Source organism: Anser cygnoides, chromosome 8 (assembly GCF_040182565.1).
Source record: "Anser cygnoides isolate HZ-2024a breed goose chromosome 8, Taihu_goose_T2T_genome, whole genome shotgun sequence".
NCBI classification, from domain to species: Eukaryota; Metazoa; Chordata; class Aves; order Anseriformes; family Anatidae; genus Anser; species Anser cygnoides.
Window position 1 is genome coordinate 7,421,517 of NC_089880.1, and position 18,180 is coordinate 7,439,696.

An 18,180-nucleotide genomic window follows, 5' to 3' on the forward strand; every position below is an offset into this window, starting at 1 on the left:
TTCATGAAGTTAAACTTCAAGTGGTGTTGCACCATTTTTAACAGAAACTCCTTCAGAAAACATTGCTAAGGATTAAAAGGAAATCTGTGTTCAAAAACATATATACTGACTCCAAAATAGCTCTTTACCATCCAGTAGTAAATCAACTGTTTTAGACAGATCTCTTCATTCTTCCTAAATTTTCACTGAAATATCATGTGGAACAGAACAAATTTTCAACTCTAAAATAGAAATTTTGTGGGCTGGAAAAAGTGAGTTTTCTGCTTTCCTGTGGTCATAAAAATATTTATCAGTTTCCCAGTTAAAAAAATAACAATGAATGGTATAGTGATTCATTTCTGTTTACGAAGGCCTTCGTATAAATCAGCAATCTAGCATTCAGTGGTCACACATATTCAACAGAGTCATGCTACTTAACCTCACCTTCACACAGGCATAACCACGTGGCCCCCATTAAGTTTTCTATGAGCCAGAAGGACCTCAAAGTTGCTTTTCAAAAAAAAAAAAAAAATCCAACGTATGCATGATAAATAACCCAAGATAGAACTATATTGACAATTTGTAGGAAAATTTAGCAAGGCATCTTATGTAGCACAGTATCTACTGCATAATTTCTAGTAAAAAGATTTTAGTCCATTTTGGACAAGTGCAACCACTTATGCCAACTTTTCAAATTAAAGATCTGGTAAAACCAGTTAATAAAAACAGAACAATGCCCTAACTAGTCTTTCAGATAATGTAGTTAACTAAATTTTAATAACAGAACTATAACATCACAATCCACACCCACCTATATATATTTAAAAGAATAGCAACAATTAAAAAGGTATGGAAATTTATTCAGGGGAGGGGCTTGCTGATGAGCAGAATTTTGGAGGAAGAGGCAAAGGAACAAGAGAGTCAGCTCGCTGCCTAAAATAACTCTTTTGCTGCCAGAAGATTTTGCCTTCATAAAATAAGTGGCACCTAGAGCAAACCAGACCAGATAAAGATTTTCTCAGCCTTTGATTATGACCAGAGCTAAGCAAATAAGTACTTGACGAACCCTGCTGAATAATCTTTTCCTGTGTCTTCGAAGCCTTCATCATGGCATGATAGGTATCAAGGCTCAAGAGTTGCTACTTTTATTGAAAAGCATCTTCAACAATTACCGAAACTATGGTAGGCTGCCATTTTCCAAGTCACGGAACAATGCTGTTTGGAAGTCAGGCATCTCAGGGGACTTCACTTAGGAAAAAAAAAAAAAGAAAAAGAAAAAGCTTGTAGCCTTAAATCTTCTCCTAGAAAGTTAGGTATACCCTTGAAATAAAAGTGCTGGGGAGTGCTTCAGAGGATCTGTAGAGATTGATCTGTTTGAGGTGTGAAATGAAGGAAGTATTTCTAATAAGTACAAAGCCCATATGGATATTTTGAGCTAATATTTAAAACAGTTCCCTTAAAAGAAATTGCTCACTGTGAATCATGTACTGGACTTGCTTTCATTGATCTTTGCTATTAGCAAGTTGCCTCAGAAGATTAAAAAAGAGCCTGGTCATTATAATATCCAAAAAAGAATGTTGTCCAACAAAAGATAAAGCTCTTTCTTTACAAAGCAAAAACCAAAAAATTAAAGGATTCCATGTTTAAAAGAGAACTACATGAATATTTAACAAATATATTTTCCTCTATAGTGTGCAAGTCAAGGATATGGCACTGTGCTTGAGAATAAAAGGTAAAGATGGACTAAAATTTGTTCCAGGCTCAAATATGGTTTGTCGTGAGTCTCATAAACATTAGATATCTCTAGAGGTGGAAGAACAAAACCAAACTTGAATATACCCGCTACTCCCTACATACTTCAAATCATTCTGGTAATTTAGGTTGTTAATACATATGGATTTCCTTTTATGGCATGGATTTTTATTGAAGGATCTCCATGCATTTTAATGCACAGTGTATTAATTTTAAAGAGAGAATCATTAAAAGATAATCATATATATTTAAGAAAAATGCTTTAAAGAGTCAAACAAATCAAAAACTAATGACAGGAACATAGAGCAGGTTTCAGTTCACTGAGAGCTACTTGCGATTCCAGAGAAATTTTGTCCAGAAGTTTGCAAATGCGAAGAGTCATCGTGCTCTTTTGCAATGCTAGAGGTCAATAAGTTTCATGAGGATGTTTTTGCTGGATTTTTTTTTCTAGTTAATAAAATTCAAATGAACTCTTAAAACCTCTTCAATGAACCAACACATCACTACATCAGGCTGTATTATCTGCAGCACCAGGAACATTTGCCAGGGCGTATGCTGTTGTGCCACCGTTATCAGAGCAGCTTGTGAAGGAGGAACAGGGCCAGAGGCCAAATTCTTTCAGCTAAGACTCAGTGTAAAGCAATATATGCCACCCCTGTAGATTCCTTCCCCCTCCCGAAGCCTCCCCTCAGCTATGACCTTATTGCAGGTGAAAAGCAGATCTACATTCTGGAAGCAAAACAAGATGGACAAGAATCACTGAAAAGTATTTCAAGTCCTAACTTGAAAGCAAGTAGTATTAACATGTTGATGTCTATATATGCTAATTTAATTAGTAAAGCGAAGGTACTATACACCATACTACTGAGAAGCAAGACTCATTGCATGCACCAAAATATTATTTGACATACTGTGAAGAAAATGATTTACTAAAAAGCTTTTTGTTGAATAGTATGATTTATGTACTCATGAAACAGGTTTGGCCGTATCAGTCCCACTTCCTATGCTAATTCTACTCAAGGAAAATGTATTGTGCAGAGCTTGGCAAAAAGAAAAGTGTAAAGTCTGTGGTTTTCTTATTTAATAAAACTCCCTTCCTGTAGCATAAATGAAGGCTTCTACTACACCTGCATCAAGTATACAAGCTAGTGAAGGATGTGAACTTGCCAAAAAATAAAAAAGTGCTGGCTACTTACAGAAGAGAATAGAACCTGCTGTTTATGAGATTGGAAAGTGTTTTCTTATCCAAAAATAAAAATAAAAACAAATCCACTTATTTAGCTAGTCAAATCATATTTAGTTTACCAGTGAGAAATACTGTTTCTGGAAGGGAACAGCTCAAGGTAGTTATAAAAACTTTTTAGAGAAGATTTTAGCAAACAAACAGGAGTCTAGTTTCATCATCGTATATGCTCATCTCCTGCCTTGTCCAGAAAGAGTTGTGCTTAAAGGAGAAAGAACTTCATACACATTGACTTGATGTGTCTGAGCTTAAACTGCTTAAACTAATACATCAAGAAGTAACCGAAAGGAAGAGAAAAAAAAAAAAGCTCCTTGATACTTCATATACTTAAGTATATCTTCCTCTGATTGACAGTGGTACAGATCAGTTTAAGTCTCTGATGGTTGAAATGGGGATCACAAGAAATTTTACATTTGTTTTCAACTTTCTCTATGTAAAGCAAAAGTCTGTCCTTCCAAAATCAGCATCTGGAGCATGTCTGGATAGAAGTACAGTGTTGTTTTTGTTTTGTTTTGTTTTTTGTTGTTGTTCCTGCCCCCCCAGTCCACACTACTTCTACTTCTGTCATGGTAGAGAACACGGTAAGGATTCCTGGGGTATTGTCCTCCTCCTCAACACCTTCCAGACAGAGGGAAAGACTTCAGAGGCCTGTAGAACTCTAGAACACAGCTGTGTGAACTTTCCAAGAGCTGGCCAATAGTAGTCATGATAAATGTAAAATTTCAAGTCAATTCTGTAAGTCAATCTACTTTCACATATTTCACAGTACTTCCACAGGATTCTCACCTATACAACAATTATTTCATTTAAAAGAAGGGTGAATGGAAATATTTTTAAATTATGTGCCAGAATTGTTACTGATTAAAACAAGTGGAGCTTCCCAAATTCTGTGAATTAAAAAAAAAAAATCCTATTCTAATAGGAAGTGTTATAAATATAAATCCTTGAAGTATTTAAATAGTCTGGAATGTACTTAGAAACATTAATATTCAAATTTGACTGCAAATGTATTTTCCTTTATTTCTATTCTAGTTTGTGGGGTTTTACTTTTTTTATTTTATTATTATTTTTTTTATTAAGAGCCTACCACTGAATCAGAAGAACTTCTCTTTACTCCTGAGTATATTTTATAACACTGGTCACACACATAGAAGAATATGCTCAAATTACTTAAAAATCCTCAAGGACAAAAGAAATTGTGTTAAAAGCTGTGATATAATCAGGGTACCTACAGTTACTTTGAACCTTGCTACTTTGACAGAGTGGGCTTTGGACAATATCTTATTAAAAACAGCCCTCATCCTTTTAGAAAAAGTGCCCCATAGCAGTGCCCCATAGCATCAAAAAGAATTTCCAGTACTATATAAAATAAACAGGAAATTGAGAGAATAGCCTGGAAACTGCTAGTTCTCAAGAGAGTTTCACTTGGAAGCTACATATCTATAGGTTTAAGATAACAAAATTCTGATACCAATATCTGGTCCTGTTAGTACTGTACTTTCCATATCTTTTAGGTGAAATTGGGTCTATACCAGGAATCTTATTTTACACTATCCTACACTTTACTACACTTGTTAATTTCTGTGAAATACACATTTGACCAATCTGCAGGTACTGGTGAACTAAGAACCACTGATGTGTTACTGAACTGTACTATCATACAATTCAAAGAATTCAGTCTACTGGTTGATCACCTTTCATTCTAAAAGAAGCACCCTAAACATTAAAGTTTTCTCTTTAAGCATGCAAATGTCACATCAAAAGCCAAATACAAAGATTGTGCTCAATTTTAAAATGCCCTTTGGAATGTGCAATTGAAGATATGCAAATTATTTATTAAAAAGGTTTGTGTATTGTCTCGGTAATTAGAAAAGTTTCTAAACCTAGGTCAGCATGTAAACATCTGATTTTTGAAGGTCCAAAGTAAATGAAATAAATTCATACAATTTTCTTCAAAGCTTTTCTGTGCAACAGAGCATGGTTTGTTGTTGTTGTTTGTTTTTTTGGTGAGAAAGAAAAAGCCTCTTGTCCACCATGAACTTTCCTCAGGAACTGAACTAGTTATTGCAGTTCTAAGCTAGGAAAAAAAAAATCTTAACACAGTATTTTCAAATTGTACCTGAAGTATATGGTAGTATATGGTTATACCCTGAAAATGCAACTTCAACAGTTGTCTTCTGATTTTTTTTCCTATTACAATAGTCATTTGAGATATTATTTGCGCTAAGAGCTTGGGCAGTTGTGTCAAGTAGCACCACATTCCTAAAGTTCTCTTTGACAAGCCACAAGCCTAGCTGGATACTGGCATGTGTGATTCAAGGTGACAGAACTCAGTACTTAACAGGACAGGGAAATGCATTCTAAATGTAACTGAAGTCCAGTTACAAACTGTGGAGTTATATAATTCCACCAAGTCAAATGGAAAAAGCCTATGCTTGAAGTTATGCTCATGTGCTCAAGTACCTCATTTAATCAGTCACTAAGCACCATATCTGCAGTAAATGTTTTAACCTAACAAGATTTAAGCAATGGAAGCAACAACGTAAATAATGCAACTTCTTTTTGGATATAGTCTGTTGCTTTCATACATTTTAACTACTATCAATGGAAATGAAAAAATTATGGGATACAACGTTGGGATATCTCCTTTGAATTTACTGAATTCCTTCCAAAATGCCTTATGGACTGACTATTTAGTATGCATCACCACGCTCCCATACAGCAACGGCTGTTAATCTTCTAAAATGTACAGAAAAGGAAAAAACATTAGCTCTACAAACAGGCTTATTTTGGTCTATTTTGCCATTTTTAGAATGTTGGGTTTTCTACAAGGGGAAGAATAATTCCAGTAGGTTACTGTAAATTAAATAGCTAAAGTAGGGATTCACTGTCTAGCATGCCTAAAAATCAGTGAAACAAATTCACTTTTCTTCTCTTTTCAAGGTCAGCCAAGATGCCATACAGACTGTATTATACAATTGTATCGCATTGTAGACATACTGAATGATGAACCTTTAATTCAACAAGCTCAGACTTAAAGTCCAGCATGAACATGGTGTTAGATGTGCTTTCCAGTGCCTCTGGATATTGTATTCAGTCAATGCCTCTCCCCTAGGAAAACAACCTCCCCCCACCCCCCCCCAAGTAACCCAAAAACCAAAATCAGTCATAAGCATGGCAGGCAGGGCAAGACTGAATTTTTGTCATTGCAATGTGGAGCTGCTGAAATGACCTTAACAGCTCAGTGAGATAACTAGCGCTGCTCTGGTTTTACACTGGTAAATCTCTTTTACACAAGAGATGAGGATGTAATTCCCCTTTTGTTGTTTAACCAATTTTAACAAGAGGAACTGGAAGGGGGGGGGGGTGCCAACTACTTTCTGAAAAGGTATCTTTGAGTGGAAAAGGCAATCTTCAAAAAGGAAAAAAAAATTAAAAACGTTTCCTTTCATTTCTTATCTTCCTGAAATACATATATACAGTTTGTTCCCGGAAGTGTCTGAAATGCCTTCTGGTAGCTTTTAAATAAACATGAAAAATCTCCTTCAGAGTTCAAAGAGTTTCAAATAATGACAGAGAGAAGAGCGTTCTTGGGCTGTAACACTGATGTAAACAAAGGTCAGGAATCACTCTCAATAATTAAAATGCATTATCATTACTTTTGCACTTTTAGTCTGCTATCACATAACTGAATTAAGCTTGAGCAAAGCCCTAATGTGCTTCCACAGTAATCTTTTCCTGTGCACTAATACCAACAGACCTCAGCCACATTTCTCAGCTAGGAGCTAATGTTTCTGGGTCCGTGTTACTGTTCCATTTGTCAGTAAAGCCTTATTTACTTGCTTCCTGTTATTAATTATGGGAAACGGGATCTCTTCAAACTGTAGGAGAGGCTCTTTTAACTGCTGTCTAGACTTTTCAAGACAAAATATTGATGAGCCCTTTAATGTTTGTGCAGAGACACAAACTGAGCGAAAAAAACATCGTTACCTCTAACAGCTTAAGACTCCTTATCACACATCCACACAAAAAAAATCCTTTAAATCACTCGGGCTCACATCCTTATTGTTAGTCACTGAAGTAAGGTTTTCTTTCATAGTTGGATACTTTCTTCATCTGTCACACTGATTAATTAACAGCTCACAGTATGAGCCCTGAGCTTAAATAGCCTACTGAAATGAGGAGGAGAGATCAACATTAATATTCCATAAAAAGCTAAGGAGGAAAAATGCTTTCTTTAATATGAAGGGATCCATCTTCTAATAAAAAAAATTAACTAATTTATGTTTAATTACATTACACAAGGAGATGAAAGTGCATGGCCTGTGAAGGAAGATAGCAGCAGAGGATTAGGACCAAAGTTAAAGACAAAATGTTTTAAATTAATCTGTTAGTTGGAAAGAACCAGGTCTTGAACACCAGTGAAATATTTTCTTCACCATTAAAAAAGCCAGTTTATCAACACAGTAAACAAGTCTACAAACACAGTAAAATTGCCTGTAGAGATATATGACATGCAATTGCATGAAATGGAGATTTTCTAAAACCTGAACACTGTAGCTTTTTTTTTTTTTTTTTAGCTGAAACACTGGTAGTTTCTCCCCACACATACACCTTCCCTGAACTGTTACAGTCTGGCAATTATTTCAAGAGTTTAACTTTCAACAACTACAAGCTCTCCCCCCTTTTTTAGCCCCTCCAGTACTGCTGAGTTGACAAAAAATTACAGATGCAAGAAAAGCTGACAAATGACTACAAGGCCCCTCCTCTCCAGTGCCTCGACAGTCGGAGCTCCTGCCAAAACATGCCTGAAAGCTAGCAAGGAGACAAAGACACAAAGATTCCATTTTCTCGGGGAAAAGAGTTTTCACGTAGAAGCTACCAGAGAGAAGAATAATACTCACAGCACACTGACACACATATCATTTCAAAAGCAGAGCAAGAGTGTGTGTTTCATTATTCACTAAACTCAACGAATGCTGTTTAACACATAGCTCTTTTTAAACCAAAAAATGCCATTGGGGGGGGGGGGGGGGGCAGAGGTGGGAGTGGGAGCTTCCATAAGGCTGGAAAAACATTTTCAGTGGAGGAGAGCCTTAAGTTCAACAAGATCCAAGCTAAGACTTCACTGCTGTTGCTCTAAATCATCTCTTGATAATGGTGTAGTACTCAAGCAACCAAAACAAAGTAAAACCATCTTTTTTAGCTCAAAACCATTTGGATATGTTTACTATTAAAAGATTCTTCCCCCAGGGTGTCATTAATAAAGTTGCAATGAGTTTACAACCCTGGCACCTAAGCACTTCCAAGTTTGCAAGCTTTTCATCGTAAGTTTACTACTTTTGGCTTGTTCTGCTGTCGTGACTGGCACTCATCACTGAGCTGGAATGGGTCTGCCTGCGAGCAGGGAGATCAGCGGCGAGGGGAACACAGACAAGCTGAGCAAATGAAAAAGGAAGAACATGACTTCTCCTTGAAACCAATCAGGAAGTTGGGAAAGAGCACAACTGAGTGTGAGAAAATTGGGGACTATTTGAGTTTCTCATTTATTTAAAAATGAAAAGGAATGTTTACAACAACGGCATGTAAGCTTAAAAACTATCAATCATTTTAAGCATGATTCCAACCCATTAAGATGCAGTGGCAAAAACCAGTTGCTATTAAAGATAATGTGAGCTCCCACCAGACTGGGAATTTGGAAAGTAGATGTGTAAAATGGAGGCTCCATCACTGGTAAGGTTATGTGAATGCTCACAGATCTGATCATTACTGCTCATCAACATGGAGCATTCTTATCAAGTCACTGCTTAAAACAGCCCTTCTGTGAGGCTGCTCCCACATAAATAGCAGCAGAGCCACCTGAATTTCATCAAGGTCTTCCGCTCTTTCATCAGAAACACTAATGCAGTCTTAAAAAAAAAAAAGTACATAGAAAATATTACATAGCGAAAAGACTAGAAGTGTGATTGATGCCCGGAATTGACAGGTTTGCAATTGAGGCCAGAATACAAGTGCCAAGAGCCCTCTCCCAGATGTGCTCTGCAGCTGCACTGATCTTGGGACGAGAGCAGGCCCTGCTCCTGCATCCGGGGCACCCGCAGGAGAGCCCTGCGGGCGGCCAGCCCAGATTTCCACCCTCTGCTCAGCCTCACATCCCCTTCCTGTAGCCCAGCCGCATGCTGTGCTATTTCCTCTGCCTGCCCAAGACCCAGGCCGCAAGGTTGTGGTGCTCTTCTCGCTCAACCCATGGTGCTGTTCCATGGCCCTTGCTCTTCCCTTCTGTCTGCTCCTGAAGACTGCTCTGATGATAGGCTTAAGAAAGAAAGGGCTGGTAATCCTTTGGCTAACTCATAAAACCACTTGAGGTATCAACTCTAATCATCATACATGATTTGTGATAAATCAGGAACAATAAGAAAACACAAAGATTATAGTAAAAAAAACAGCCATATTCCCCTTATTTCACCTGAGGGGAAGGACAGGGAATGCAAGAAAGAACTTTGAACATTACATGTTTTGTTATAACTTTATATCTATTTTTCATTAAAATTCTTCACATCCCTTTAGCTGATCCCACTATCCTCCTACTTCCTAAGTCCAAGCATTTTTGACGTCTGCCTAGCCAGATAGCATCCACATGCTTTTTGTTCTCTGTATAATTTACCATCCAACCATCACTCAGATCACTCAGCCCTCCATCTCACGTTTCTGCTGCCACAAAATCCTCCCTGCTCAGATAAAATGCCATCCTCCCCACACACAGCCATTCGCAGTGCCACAGCAAGAGCAGCATTTCTACCCTCCTTCTATTTGGTCTCCATTCTCCACCAGATAAAACCACCAGCACCTTTCCACTTTCCATCCACGTTACCCATTTTCCCTTACAAGACATCCCCTCTCATGGCTAGCAGTATCCACTGCAACTGTTGTTTCCTCAGACAGGTATCTTCTTCATCTTGAGAGAAAAGGCTTAGAAACAGCTGTGCTAGCCCCTAACGTCCTACTAAATCCACTCTTAGATCTCCAGCAATGCCAACAAAAGCCAGCCCAGCATCAGTCAGGGAGCTGGCAGACCAAACCAGTGCTGCCAGATCCTTTCTTTGTGCCTCGAAACACCAGCTCCTGCAACTCCAAGTGCTTGGGTAGGGGCAGTTGCCCTGCTTTGTGTTTGAACAGTATCAAGCATGATGGGATCCTGATGTTGACTCACCTGTATCTACCTGTATCTACTAATCGCATCCTCTTACTGATGCAATTTTTTTAAAGATGTATTTACTTCCAAATTGTCATAAAAAGTATCCCAACCCCCTCCTGTACTCCACCCAGAGAAAGTAGAACTACAGCAGTTTAACATATAGATCAAGAGTGGTTCGATTGCCTGATTTCCAGAATTAATACAAGAGAAGACTTATGTCTGAGGGCAAACTCTGGAAAGAATGCTAAAAGGAGAGCTATATTTATTAAAAAACAAACAAACAAACAATCAAACAAACAATTAGGGGCTGCAGTTATTGACTAGGTGAAAGATTCAGAGCAAAGAATGAAATAAGAAACAAGATTTATGAATGGAGATTTACAAACATTCTCCTCTAATACAGCTGGTAAAGGCATTCTTCGGTCTGACATTACAAAAAAATCTTTTGAGAGAAAATCTAAAATCGTATCAGATTATAGAAAGACTGCAGCGGTTGAAAATACTATCACTTGATTTCACATGATATGTGAGTCTCTTCTCTCACTCAACTAGCATTACTTCTCTTTGAATGCTTTTAAAGATTATTTGAGAAAATCAAAATAATAAAATTGTTTCAAACTATAAAGGCTGTTGGAAGTCAACATGAAATGTTGCGTCTTTGTCTAACGCCTATCTTTGCAGCCAAGTTCATTTTAATGACCAGATGTCCAGGCAATACATGGTAGAGGGTTTGAAAAGATGACTTGTATTTTAGTTGGCTTTTGTATAATATAGACCTTCAGCATAAAATTTAACATTAATGGGCATTATGTAATTAAAGCACTGTGTTTTAGTTCCCTGATGGGTGGTATTTTTTTCCATGTACTGTAAAGTAGACACATAAAAAGTGTGAGATTTTTGAAAGCTGTTTGGAGATTTCAGCCTTGCATGTTTCTCCATTAATTGTAATGGAGTTAGTGTAGCTGCACTCAAGATGGATCTGGCATTCTCAAAATGTCTCCCATGAAACTCCATGAAGGTCAATACTACAAACCAGTCTTTTAAAGCATATGCTGTATAATTATAGTATTTTGCAGACCACAAGCTCTTCAAAAAGCAATCATTAGACCACTGAAAAGTATATTAAACCTAAAAAAGTATTTTCAAATCTATACCATATTTACTTGATACCAGACTTGTTCAGCTGAGTTCAATTTAATAAGCAAGTGGCTTTAACAAGGAACTTTTTACTTGAGTCTTGGCGTTTTCAATCTTGAATGCCAAGAATTAGAAGGCTTTGGGAATCCCATCGCCTGATGGGATCCCATCATCCCACACTTTAAGGACAAGGGAGAGTTATTCCATGGCTCCTCTGGTGCCTCTGAATACTGCAGGCCAAAGACGTAACAGTTTTCAGAACTGTTGAAAAACTGCAAGGTGTTGTTTTTTGTTTTTTTTTTTTTTGTTTTGTTTTGTTTTTTTAAAATTTCATCAGGATTGGTACATGGTACCAAAAAAAAGATTAGACTAATACTTAGACCTGTATTTCTGATAATTTAAGTAGGATTTAAGACAGCAAATGAAATGTAAGCTCCACAAGAGCAAAAGACCATAGGTTTGAGCACACGGGCTCAAGTTTTCAGAGAAGGATCTTAGCAATATTTATCTGCAGCACTGAAGAATCATCTCATTTTCTGTCATTTTTTGTCTTTCTGAATAATCTCACAAAAACAAACCAGAACACCATGAAGCAAAATACCATAGACCTACTTATTTGTGATATTTAAATTATTGAATATGAGGCTTATTTCACAGTATTAATTTTTGTTTAATATTCTGAATAATCTATTTTCACTCAGAGCTAGCTTGAAGCACAACATACTGAAAATCCAAAGGAAGAATTAGGATAAAAAAGAAGTAGTATAAAGATATTGTCAGACCTCTATAACACAAGTTATTTTTCCTTAGCTAACATCAAGACCAATTATCAGCTGATCTAGTGAATATATTCTGAGCTATAATACTAAAACTTTTATTTCTTTGCCTTCTAGAGAAATCATCACAGAACTGCAGAAGAGCAAACGAAGTGAGCTGAGGGCAATTCGACCGTCTTCTCTGTCAGTTCCCCAGAAGTCTATGAAGCATATTACTGGGTCTCCAAGGTACTTCCCAGAGATTAGTTGGTCATGCTGTACAATTAGGAAGTGATTAAAACAAGCTGTTTCTTCATTATATTAAGATACTTGCAGCAGTGAGAGCCGTTACCCTCTACATGTGTACCTCTCCAAACTGAGGATATTTATTAGCACTTAATAACGATGTGTCACCTCAGTCAAGTGACGAGGCAGCACAGTGGTCTCAGGTACAAGGAAGATGTTGTTATGAAACTCCACCTGTTTCACCTGGGCAAATCCAGTAAGAACATTTGAGCTAAGAATGCTCAAATGTATTTGAACACTATGTTTAATCTTGGGCATTTTGTTTACTTCAAACATACCTGTAAACCTTTAACAAAAGGTAATCAACAAAACATGTAGAGTCTAAATTAAAGAGATGGGGTTTAAAATGTTCTTATGAAAAGAAAAAGAAAAGATTCAACAAGACTCCACATAAATGATGTTTTCTAATAAGGCACATGAAAACCTCAGTTACAGAAATCATTATTCTAGGTATTACGTGCTATTTTATATTCCCAGCAGGATGCTTTTCATCTCATCAAGAGTTTCCAAGGCTGTTTAGTGTTTCTGTATATGCAAAACAAACTTAAGGGCCCCCCAAAAGATCTGCTAATTAAAAAAAAATGCCTAGTAAAGTGGTCAGACAGACTGGAACTCGAGTATTATAGGTAAGAGGGATGAAATGAAGGCTTGGAAACTATAATTTCTATTTCTGTGGTAGGAGCAGAAGCAGCTGTTATAGACTGGGCAAATTAAAGATGTGGCTGACTAAGCCAACAGTCTGGAAACAAGACGTTGCAAAAACATAACAGCAAGTCATCTGCACCCCACTTTTAAAAAGCCAAAAATGCTGACCATTTCTTTTTCTCCCTCCCTTCCTGTTATTCTCATCTGTCACAAATATCCTCCAGCTGGTATCCCTCCAGCTTTTGCTCACCAGTTCTTATTTCCCACCCCCGTCTTGGGGAGTTAGTAATAATTCCTGGGTCTTTGGACAAGTATTCCATAGTGGGAGTTGTCAGCAAACAAGAAAGGACACTTCTAAAAGAAGAGCAGGTGAAATAACAGAGATGCAGTTCTACACATTTATTTTTTTTGCATATGCAAGTTGTTAGTCAAACATGTAAAAACAATTTTCCCATACTGAACAATAGTTATCATTTTTACAGGACAGTTTCATCTGCCCAGTAAAATCAGCATCTAGATATAGCAATGTCTCAGATTAAAAATCAGAAAAAATGCCACCTTCTTTCTTGATCCCTTTTCTAGTCTATTTACCTTCCTTCTTTTCAAAAACAGTTAGAACTAGTTGTGCCATGAACAAATTGAAGCTGTATACTGTTTTCCATGTCTAAAAGTGATGGATGTTCAATGTATTTCTGCAAATATTACTTAACAAAAAAAAATTAGCCTTTCCTCATACCAGGTTTGGACTATGAACTTCCTGTTAGAAGAAGCATTAGCTTAGCTTTAATGTCAAATGGTGTTGTGAAACTAGAATTTCTCTCAATTTATATTAGCATAAACCTGTGGACTATTTTTGATCTCAGATTATACATCATGAATGAATATCACATGATCTACTTCCCAAATGTCTGTTCAGACTCAAAACAAGTGCTTCATTTCAGATTTGTGTGATACATTTAAGCACTGCCGTTTCAACACTACTCTAAGACAACATTAATAGTGTTGCTACATTGAAACATTGCATCATATTTGAGACATGCTGAAGCTCTCCGTAAAAATTGTTCATTAAACACATTTTAAAATGTTTAGGAGATTCATATCTTAACTCACACTCAAAATTGATACAAGCAAATTCGGTGCCTCACTTCTTATCAGAAATGAATCAAAGTTAACCTTTAAGGTGTCACAGGGCCTTTTTCTGATGCCTTTACACGAAATAAAGCGATTGCCTTTTAGCATTTTCATACAAGTGTAAGAATATAAGAGAACAGCAAAATAATTCTGAAGGTTAAACCCCATATTCAGTACAGTTTTGTTTTTGTTGGTTTTTTTCCTCCTCCTGTGAGAGTGGGTATTGGAGGAGGTTCTTCGCATCTCCTCCCACGCAGTTTCTGTGCTTCATAAACAGAAGCCAGCTGCAATTTTTTCAAGCCTAGTGGTTAGTTGACATTTACCATTAGTTTATGCTTTCCATTCTATCTTATCACAGAAGAGGGCTAAAAATTTACTTTTAAGGAGTGGAGATTAAATCTTTACATTTTTAATTCTCCCACATTGAAGGGAGGGGCCTGCAAACAAGATTTTGTGGTGGGGCATAAAGAAGGGGCAAAAGGATAAAAAAGGATAACGCTGTGCACCAGAACAGAGAATAGGACCGAGGAGTCCTGGTTTTACTGTTACTATTTTGCCTGCTGGACAACACTTTATTGCACCTCTTGACCAGTTGTACTGATGATGGTGTTGTTTATTTCCTTTTCAATCTCAGTCACTATCAGTCACTAAAGAATGTAGTGTAGAGCGTTGATTACATTTCTGCTTGACAAACTTGGCAGTGTTATTCAACAAATACCAAAAAAAAAAAAAGGTTTTACATATATACCTATGATATAGCGATTTGATGGTAAAGATGGGAGAGGGGAGGTAGAGGTCTAGGACACCGCACAAAACACTTTACATCTCCAGAGCGAAGAAAATGTCAAATCCAGCTGAAAAGGTATCACATGCTGCAAACAAGTGCCTGCTGCACCCTTGTGAAAGACTACCACTACAGTGTAGCCCCCTCCCCAAATTATGATGCAGCCCTACTGTGCAATTTATGAGTCAAATAAACAGAGAAACAGCTCTAAGGTTTGTATTTTGGTGATTGTCTTGAAAATAAACTCAGTTATGAATTTTAAATATGCAAAATTCCTGTACCAAAGTATAGATACAAGACAGCAGTGTCACAACCACTATTTTCAACAGTGGAACACGCTTAAAAGTATTCTCAGGCGAACAGGTATTTTGAACTCAGTGAAAATAGAGATGGCTCTCATTTAAGGCAAGTTCATACACAAAGGAATCAGGAAAGCAGAGGTGATCTGATGAACAAAACTGCCCCCAAAATCAGGAAGTCAAAAAAGTTGTACCTATAGTCATTAACAGCCCACTAAAACCTCCAGTGGGAAATTAACCTCAGAAGTTAGTCAGCCAGCAATACTGTGTTTATTTATTTAATGGACTTTTACAGAGCAGAAATCTAGAGTATGTAGCCTTTAATCTGGTGATATTTACTAACAGAGCTTTTAAAAGAGGTAACATTAACAGGATTGCTGTAGATATGAAAAGGAACTTGGAAAGTGCAATTACTGGATGGCTCCAAATTTTATCTGATCTGTTTAGGAGCCACAAAAGAAAACCATCTCAGACAGCTCACAACAGAGTGCCAGAAAATACCATGCTGTTTTTTTTTCTTAGGTCTAGGTCAGGACATTTGAAGACATCCATGACTAAGTATGATTTCTTTTTCCTGTATCAAGGCTCTCATGACCAAACACCACAGAAGCAGTTAAAACTCATACTGGCTCAGAACATCTGCAGAAACTCAGTAGTGCAGCTGTTCACTGCACGTGTTAAACAGGCAGTACTAAAAACTGTAAAAGTGGGTCAAAGAAAAACCGAGACCTAAACCAAGAAAGACCTAAAACGAAGAATTTCACATAGGTAACTGGAATAGAATGTGAAAACAACCTTTTCTCCAGGTCAGCAAGCTGAAAGCTTTAAGGGAAAAGCAGTTTGCAGCAATCCACACACAATAGGTCATGAACATTACTTCCTTTTATTGTGTATTGCACTTACGGGGCACTAAATTTTTCTAAACAGTATCCTAAGCACACTTTTAAGTCCAGCCAACAAACATCTGAATGTCACAGCAGCCTTTTAAGAGAAAGCTTCAGTACTGTGAGTTTTTAAATAAAGACTGAAATGTTTCAAGTAAGACCAAATAGACTCCAGTGCTACCTTCTCTTGTTCCTTCAAATTGAAAATGAAGAGCAGCATGTCTGGAAAGTAGGCAGAATGTAATTAAAAAATGATCTTTTTGAAAGAATAAAGGAGAAGAGCACCGATCTTTAAATAAGGTGGAAACCCATCTGGAGATGGACAGCAGTATCTGTTTCTTTTTGTAGTGTAATGATTTAGAAGTGCGCTCAAAGACAGATCTTAGTAATAAATACTACGCAGAAAGACATTAAGTACTAAAAATGACATGCATCCTATGTAAGCATGATCTAACCATCGCCTTATTTTCCCCAGTGATATAAGCTTTCAAGAAATATGACATACCTGTGTTAAAGTACATTAAAAATAATAGTATCTTAGCATGCATGCAAAATCTTTTGAAAGACTTTACTGACTGCAGTTAGAATTTATACATCAGAAGAAATGCTATAAAAGCCAACAATAAAATTAAGGTTTTAAAAGTTTTTGTATGAACTGAAGAGAGGGATTCAGATGAATCAGATGGATTTCTTTTTCTTCCATGAAGGTCTCCTTTGGTTTCATTAACAGGATTTGGTCCTCACATTTGCATGTTTGTTGTTTGGTTTTGTATTTTAAGCAGCCCTCACATTGACTGCATTAATTCTAATTTACGCTATGCACAAATAGAGCAAAATATCAAGTACGTACATGACCGCACAGAGAGCAAGACACCTCCATGCAAGGCTCAGTCGACTAAATGCAAGAATTTCCCATTGCTCCAAACAGCTTTTCAGTCACAGCTAGTGTCTCTCTCTCCATACACGTACAGTCCTGACGCTTCATTACTAAGAACTCTACATCTTTATTATAGTCTTATTCACTAGTCAAGATAAACAACGGATCTATGCATTACTGTTAGTGCTGATTAGAAAGGAAGACCTCTATTTCAGAAAAAGATGAAAAGAGGTTTTGGTAAGTTTTTGTTCTGTGTTAGCATAAGGAAAGGTATGTCTAAATTGTTTTATTTGCTTTGGGGGAAGTAGATCATGGCAAAGGAAAGAGGAGGAGAAAACCTAGGCAACATGATTTTTTTGCAGATAGATAGTAGTCTGATAGTTAGGAGTTTCACACAGTATTGGAAACCCAGCTTTCCAGGCCTTTCTCCAAAAATAACAGAGCTTTAACATTCCAGAGGCACACCAAAAACATCAGGTTATCAACCATTCTGGAGCAGCAAGGGGTCTTTTTTCTTTTCCTCACGCAAAAGGGCTTCCCAGAAAAACGTGCACTGAAAAATGTTTCTTTAAGACATCTTTGGTTTTCCCCACAGGGGAAAAAAAAGATTAAATTTTCAACCAGATGTAGTTGCAGTTTTGTTTACATCTGCAAATGAGAGGGAAAAACTAAAATAATGAGAAAAAACACGCTCTACAAAGTTCTAGTAATACCTTTAATCATATTACAAGCTTAATGCATTACATTAATTTGTTAAATTAACACAGTTGGACTTTTAGATCAAACAGGAGAGAGAGAAGATTGCAATCCAACAAAAGCATGTTATAGAAGTACTTTTCAAAACATGCCGAGTATTTTCTTGTGCCTGAACCCTAACAAAAGGGTTTTTCCTTGAGGCAGGTATTAGGTATTTTGTCTTCATTTTTGTTGTTTTACTTTTAATTGTAACTATCTATTCTGCTTTGTGAAATACACTCCAGTCTGCTCACATGTCTGTGCATAACAGTTTTCTTAGGACACTTTTGTATTAGTAATAGTTGAAAAAATAATCCCATCACAGGTCTGCATTTTACAAAAGACCACAAGCCTCAGAAGATCACTGTGTGCACGAACTACACTGAGTGAACCCATCACATCAATCCTACACAAAGCACTGCAAAGTTCAGTGTTTTTTCTACTCTGAAAGAGTCTCA

At 37.0% G+C, this 18,180-nt stretch overlaps 2 long non-coding RNA genes across 34 annotated transcripts in view; one reads left to right on the forward strand and one right to left on the reverse strand.

Annotated features, from left to right (window-relative positions):
• The window catches only part of LOC106041948 (uncharacterized), a 275,268-nt gene that overhangs the window by 207,203 nt on the left and 49,885 nt on the right, over nucleotides 1-18,180 (reverse strand). The gene's annotated exons all lie outside the window — the stretch shown is intronic.
• LOC125183156 (uncharacterized) overlaps nucleotides 1-18,180 on the forward strand; it is a 66,206-nt gene that overhangs the window by 18,725 nt on the left and 29,301 nt on the right. For all 6 annotated transcript variants that reach the window (XR_007164496.2, XR_007164499.2, XR_007164494.2 and 3 more), the window contains exon 2: nucleotides 12,200-12,310. This is a non-coding gene — a long non-coding RNA (uncharacterized lncRNA). The remainder of the gene's footprint in view (nucleotides 1-12,199; nucleotides 12,311-18,180) is intronic.